A 7,255-nucleotide genomic window follows, 5' to 3' on the forward strand; every position below is an offset into this window, starting at 1 on the left:
GTCAAAACCCAAGCACAGAGGCACTAAATGCCCAGTTCAATACATACAGCAAATCACTGCCAGAGCCAAAAGCATCATCACCTTCCTCCCTCAACTGCCATCCCCATTGCTTCAACCATGTGAGCATCTGCTCTCCTCCTCGGCTCTCTCCTCCTCGAGGCACAGGGATCGGGATGAGCTCAGCATGCAAACGGAGGCTGCCTGGCTCCTTCCTATGATGCCGCTGTAATAGTTTCCACTGAATGTCCCTTGTGAAAGAAAAAAAAAAAAAAGAACTCTAAAGCTTTTTTTTTTTTTTTTTTTTTCAAAAATAAAATAACGAGCTCCAGAGGAACATATGACACAATCATGTCCCTCCTCCTGTTCTTTCTGCATCATCTTGTACAACACACACTGCCTTGTGGGAGGACCTCTGAGAGGAATTTGCCACAGGTGCTAGTAAAACTAACCGCATTTTTCTTGCAGCTTCATAACCACCCGCCTCATCAGTATGTCAAAATCCCTCGGCGCGGTGTACTCGCTGCAGCTAGAAGTAACTTCAAAGCGGGTTTGCTGCGAGGGGCCAGCAGACGGGTCGACCGTGGCAGTGCTACAATTTTTTGCCCCTCGCTAACCTTTCACAACACCTACCTGTTTATTAGGTCTTTAAAGCACTTAGGCATACTTGTGGGTTTCTGTAAAATTGCAAAACAAGAAATGTCCCCCGATTCTCAGGAAACCACACAAAACCACACCAGAAATCTGTCAGCTAGTCTGAAGTGTGTTCTCACTGTGCCTGCCCCAATAGGGACAGGGGGACTAACACAGATCAAAAGAAAAACTGACCTGGCATTGGCTGAAGTGAAAACAAACCTAAAAAACTGCTTCAGCTCTTTTAACACGTAAATATTGTTTCGTTTTAGTTTTTCTTCATAATTTTGACCAGCTTGGGGTTTCCTGCTCTTGGGTAAACCTCTCAAGGCAAAGCAAAGATGCTCAGTGTTTTCCTGCTGGGCACGGGGGGCAGCCCCTGGGAAGGGCTGCATCCCTCCTGGCTCTTCGTGCAGAGGATGGGGCGCGTGGGCACGCAGCTCTGGTCCCCCCACGGGGACAGGCAGGGAGTCCTGCCTGCTGCCTGTGCCACTTCCTCCCAGAAACCTGCAGCGACACCTTCCCCTTTCACTGTGCTCATTATTAATGCTTTTTGCTCCAAGCCAAAACACCGGCACACAACTCCTTTTGCTCATTATCTCATGGGGTTTCATTAGCAGCTGCCAGGGGCTGCTCCTCCGGTCACAGCCCTTCAGGTTCTGGCTGCCCTGCAGGGTTCATATTAAAGAGCACACCTTGCTTTTGATTTTCCTTATTCTTTCCCATGGTCTGAGACTTCAGGCAGCTGCTCCCCTGTACAGCTGGGCTCTCTGTTTCCCCAGACATTTGAGTGTCCCGGAGATGGAGCCCTCTTAGCAAAAGCAGACAGCAGCTGAGTCACTGGAGAGAAACGGCTGCTTCCAGGGTATGAATCATGCCCTCCCGAAGCAGATACATAAAATAAGCTTGACAAACCCCTTCTGAAAAGTGTCTATTTCTCCCTCTGATTACAAAGTAAGGAGCACAACAGGCAGGTAAGTCCCATTGCAGATGTCTAAAGCTGGGTGAAAGTAGCTCGTGTCCTCCAAAGCCAGCAGCCGCCAAACAAGAAGGCTCTTGGTGCTCTCCCAGATCAGTCTGCATGCCATAAAAACTGGAGCACAGAGCTAGGGGTCCTTTTGGTTAAGGGAAAGCTCCTCATCAACATCCATCTCCTGCACCCAGAGGGCTGCAGCTGTGATTTGCTGGGAGACCCTCTTGTACCAAGGTCTGATCACATGGAAAGCCTTGCACAACAGGGCTGATGCTCTTAGCTATTTTTTTTTGCCAACAAGTGTTTGGGCAACATTATCATGTACTGGAAAAGGCACTTTTTGGTGCTGTAGATGCTGTCTCATCCCATGGGGAGCTGGAAGGGGACCAGGCAGAGGAGACAGTACAGGGAGGGTTAGAGGATGCAACAGATTCTGGGCTTCACCACCATCCCGAAGAGAGGAGGTATGAAAGAGCCCTATGAAATATTGAGTGCATGGAGGCAGCGAGACAGAGACTAATCCAGTTCTTTATCTAACAAGCCTAAGGGGCACCCCAGGAAAATAAACCCTTCAAAACATTTAAAATAAATGAAAAGAACATTTGCTTTATATGTTGCATGATTAAATTATGGATTTTATTGTTACAGTGTGTAACTGGACTCAAATAGGAATTAGATAACTCAGGTGAATGCCCACCATATTTTCCCTGTTGCTTATACTCTCTCCCAAAGCGTCTTGTACTTAATTACTGTGCTTGCAGATGGTGTGTGGGTATTTGGTCTGACTCAGTACAGTGCTCTCATTCACTGCAGTGACCAAAGACAACGGGTGGTGACCTATTTGACATTTCATTAAGTGGCTCTTGACAATTTGCATCCGCTGACTCCAGAATGGTTTTATTGTACATATGGAACACACCTTTCTAGTGCCTATTGCTGCTGCTGCTCCTGGCATAAAAATAAAATTACAGCTCTCTCCTTATCCAACTAATATTGAAAGGGTTGTTGAGCTCCTGCAGGGTCCAGGTCATAAGTGTTTGAATTCACAGACTTATCTAATAGGTACTCATTCTGTAAAAGTGAGTCCCAGGGAGGGAATTTTAAATTGCAGTTTTCGGGAAATTATTATCAGGTATTTTCCTGCCCTTCCATTCAGCTTATGGTATTCTGTTTTGTGCATGCTATTTAATAACAATGATTTCTTGAGGGTGAAGAACATTGCTCAAATCTGTGGTCTGAATTACTCAGAGAGGGAGATCATATCTACAGTTATTATGATGTGCATTTGTACCTTAATCAAGCCAGTTAATGGATGAGGAACAATGTGTCCCTGACCTGGTCAGGTTTTGGCAAGAGCCAAACCTGTCAGAAGTGTAAAAGCAATTAATCTTGGATCTGGCTAAACCACTGTTTAATCTTGACTAATTCCAGTGTTTCAGCACTTCCAAAAGTTTTCATATTTGTGGTTTCACCTCAACCATTCAGCAAAATTAAACTCAAATTCATGAACTGGCTTGGCTAACCTGAAAGTGTCTTTTCCAATTAATTGATGATTCATTGAACCATTTTCTCCCAGGTTTAGAGCCACAGCATTTCATGGAAGCCAGTTCTTCGCTCAGAGAGATGGCTATCACAACCGATTCCACTGTAGGAGTGTTGAAAGTGCAGGCTGTGGGCTGTGCAACTGTCTAGGACTATCTTCTGTGGTAACTTGAACACTTGTGGTACCTCCACCTCTACCTTCTTTCAATTAATCTAACAGATTTATTGCCATTCAACTACTGCATTCAGTTAACTATTTACCAGGGTTAAACTTATCAGATTTTGCACTCTCCTTATGATTAGGATGTGCTTTGATTTGCAGGTCTGTCATGTGCTCTGTCATTTTGCTTTCCACCTGGCTGGTTTCCCTTCCTTCATGCTGCACAGTCAGCTGTAGGTCAGGCTAAATATTTAGATTTTTAACATTATAAACAATAAAAAGTCTCAAGGTGGCCTATAGAAAACTCCCTTGGTGTGGAGAACCACTGTCCCAACCACTTGTTTTAATCAGAAAAATGGTTCCCAAACCAACAATTTCCCATATGAAATAAAGCGCAGTCACCAGTGTCTGTCTGTGGCTCTGCTGGAGTACTCACCAGAGGAGCTGCCCAGCTTCTGCCTGTCTCCATCCCCAGTGGCAGTTGCTGGGAGGATGGGCACCTGCCCCTCGTGCCCAGGTCCTGTGATGCCTGGCCAAGCTGTGCCCTTGGCCGTCTCCCCCCCACTGCTGCTCACTCTTCTCCAAAGTGGAGGCAAGAGCAGCAGCAGTGGGGCTGCGTCTTCCCCGCTCCTCCGAGCCATGCACCACATCCTCTGCCTACATAGTGACTCACCACCAGTTGTACCGTCCAGTGCCTGTGCATCACCCTGGCGTCAGCTCAGGGCACGCAGCCTCCGCTGTCCCCACTGCACTGCCTTTATCCCCAATCACCTCTTATTCTCTGTTCCTCTTCAGTCCCCCAATTATATGTGTAAATGTCCTGTCCAGCTCTGGACCATATCCATACAGTCTCTTCATCCTCGGTTTGCCCCCACACTCCTACCTTGACGCCCCTCCCAGGCACCCCATGGCTATCCCATCACCCCAGCTCCCTCCTCCAGCCCTCTGCCACTCTCCCAAGTGCTGCATCAAGAAGGGCAGAAGCTGGTCCCTCACTAGCAAGGCAGCCCAGTCTCTTGTTGCTTTAATAGAGTCACTGATAGTGCAGCAGTTCATCTGTGATGTGTGGCTGTATTGTGAATAGTCGTGACCCTTTGGTGTCATGACACTCCTTTTCCAGGGAAGCCCAGTGCATTTAGTGAGATTTAGTGGTGGCAGAGGTGGGGGGCCCTGGCTCTAGGCTATGTCACAGCAGACTTATCTTCATGGAGAACATCTTTTCCATTCCTGTGGCCCACAAACTTAATATTTCAGCCACCCAGTCCCTCACCTATTGCTACAGCTCCTTACTTCTCCTCTACCTCTTCCTATATTCCACCTGCTTTCCCTGTCTGCTAGTCCCTGACACCTCTCCTCATGTCTTTGTGCACCATCATCCAATCCTTATTGCACTGAGGTATCTCTTCGGGAAGCAAAGCAAACTGATCAATTATCAAAGTATTATGAAATTCATTATACTGGCAGTAAGGGAAGTCTTCCTGAATTACTGAAAAAAAAGTGCTGACAGAGTTTGCTATCACTGGAGAAGCACTGGTCATGCAAATATTTCATCAGGAACTAGTTTTTGTATTTGGGCTGTAATGCTGCAGTTTAAGAATAACTTCTATTCAGAAAAAAAAATCCTAGAAATGTGTCACAAAGCAAAAGTCCCTTTCTTCACCACCAAAGTGTAGGAAACGGAGATCAAAGGGCTTAATTTTTCCCATAGTTTCAAGCTGAATAAATACATTGAGTAAATAAAATAGTATCAAGTAATGTGTTCCAAAACAAAATATCATTTTTATAGAAAAATGAAATCACTCTATTCCCAAAATGCTGAACTTGCATCATGCAAGCTCATTAAAATGTAAGGGTTTTTCTAATTTTCTGAAAAGTTTTATCAGAATGGCCATCTTTCCGAAAAAGGGTTTTGCTTTTAACAAACCAGCATTTTTGAGTGAGGGGGATTCACTGCAGTGTTTCCAACTGGTTGCACACCATTTTGGACTCGGACTCAGAAGCCGATAGTCCCAGTGTGACAGACATGTCATCCATGTCAGTCTCCACAGACATGCAGTATGGCTGTCACAGGTCACTTCCTTCAGGCTAGAGCTACCCTGATAGTTAAGGTTGCCTTGAAGGTTGCTCTAAAGCTTGCAGTGGCCAGATATAACCACAGTAAACCCCAAATATGCCATGGCACCCAAAGGATTAAGGTTTCCTTGGATTTGGTGAACCTACAGGCACATATCTACCACTATCACTTGCTGAGACTCTCCCCCATGCCTGGAGCCCACCTGGGCATGCAGAAATGCCTGTGCATGCCCCAGGAGCCCCATCTCCAGAGTTCGTGCTCCTGCTGGCCCTCCCTTTCCCTTTCCCCAAAGCCAGACCAGCTCCCTGCAGGACTATCCTTCAGGCACCAGCACTGAAGGGCTTTGCTGCCCACCCCCAGGGATGCTCCAGGCAAGCAAGGGTAGTTCATGCACTTCAGGCTGGAAGAAAGAGCCGTAAAGACCAGATAACTGGTGCTCCATGCTTTTGCTTCCTATCAGACTTTGTATTGCCTGTTCAGACTGCAGACTCACAAGACTGCTTTGTAATATGTTTGTACAGCAACCAATACCACATGTTTCCATTGCTAGCTGTTACCACCACACAACCAAGGCTTTGTCAAGGCTAAAAAGCTTTCTTAAACAAGTGCACTGATAACCCTGTCTAGCTGCTTATGAATGCTTTTATGTCTCGTTGCTAGTTTTTAGACTTTGAGGTCTTTGTGTCTCTGCCTAAGTTGTCTTTCAGCAAGAAAAATGCTTATAGGAATATAGATAGTATCGCAAAGCAACAATAATCACAGCCACAGATTAGTGGTTCGGCTGTGCTGTCCCTCCTTCACCATAGATGAGTGAATGACCTATATTTGGCTTGTGGCTAGCCCGTACCTGGTACATCACAGCATCAGCCCCTGCCCTCCTGTTCTTCATATTGACTAATAATAACAACAACAACTTCTTTGTGAGCTGTTTACCACCCACATATATCTACCCCCCAAAAAACCCCAGAGGAAATAACATGAGGTAACATGTTTTTTCTATTTATAAACAGCAAAAGATGATTCCCAGTAATAAAATAGATAGATGTTTATCTGCTACGGCAGAAATGTTGAGTCGATTTTTTGAAATTCCAAACATGAAGTTTCCTTTGCTTGTGTCAAAGCTGTTTCATCTTCTCTCACAACCTACACCACCACCTCCTCTTTCTCATTATCTTCACCAAACTCCTTCTCTCATTCCTTGCCTTGCCCGGCTGCATGTGAAGAGACTGTCCTGGCCCAGCCAGGACGGCAGGGACAACCCGCTGCCACAAGCACCCACAGAGCTTTTCCTCAGCCCCTGATGTTGTTTCTGCAAACCGAGTTCAGGATAGAAACTCACTGCAGCTCCATGGATCTCACTTGTCCAATGCATCTGGCAAAGGATTTGGAAAGACGCGGGGTGTCTCTGCTCTGTTAATTACTTCTCCATCCTCTGCCTCAGTTTTTCTGTCTCTGAAATGGTAGAGATCAGGCAGATCTTTCTTGTAAAAGGATTTGAGCTCTGGGGCGGAAAAGACTGGAGTTAGGTGTATTGCAATAGACCCAAAGGCATTAGCAGGTCCTTCTGCTCAGTGCTGGTTTCAAACATGTCTCTTCCCAAAGCATTCACAGAAGAAGCAGGCAAGTTCAGAGTGTGCATTGATGGCTTTCCTTGCAGAGTGGTCATTCGGTCCCCTCCCACCCTTTTCCCTTGGGCTTTTGGCCTAAGAAACTCAAGGCAAAGTCATTACCATCTCGTCTAAAATTATCCTCCTCTTTCAAGAGATGCTGACAGATGGCGAGGCCATATGTTTGCACAGCTCCCACCCGGGTGAGCATGCCGCTTCCCTCCCAGAGCCGCTGGGGAAAGTGGGACACAGTGGGTGACATGGCACCG

Source organism: Ciconia boyciana, chromosome 18, assembly GCF_034638445.1.
Source record: "Ciconia boyciana chromosome 18, ASM3463844v1, whole genome shotgun sequence".
Classification (NCBI taxonomy): domain Eukaryota; kingdom Metazoa; phylum Chordata; class Aves; order Ciconiiformes; family Ciconiidae; genus Ciconia; species Ciconia boyciana.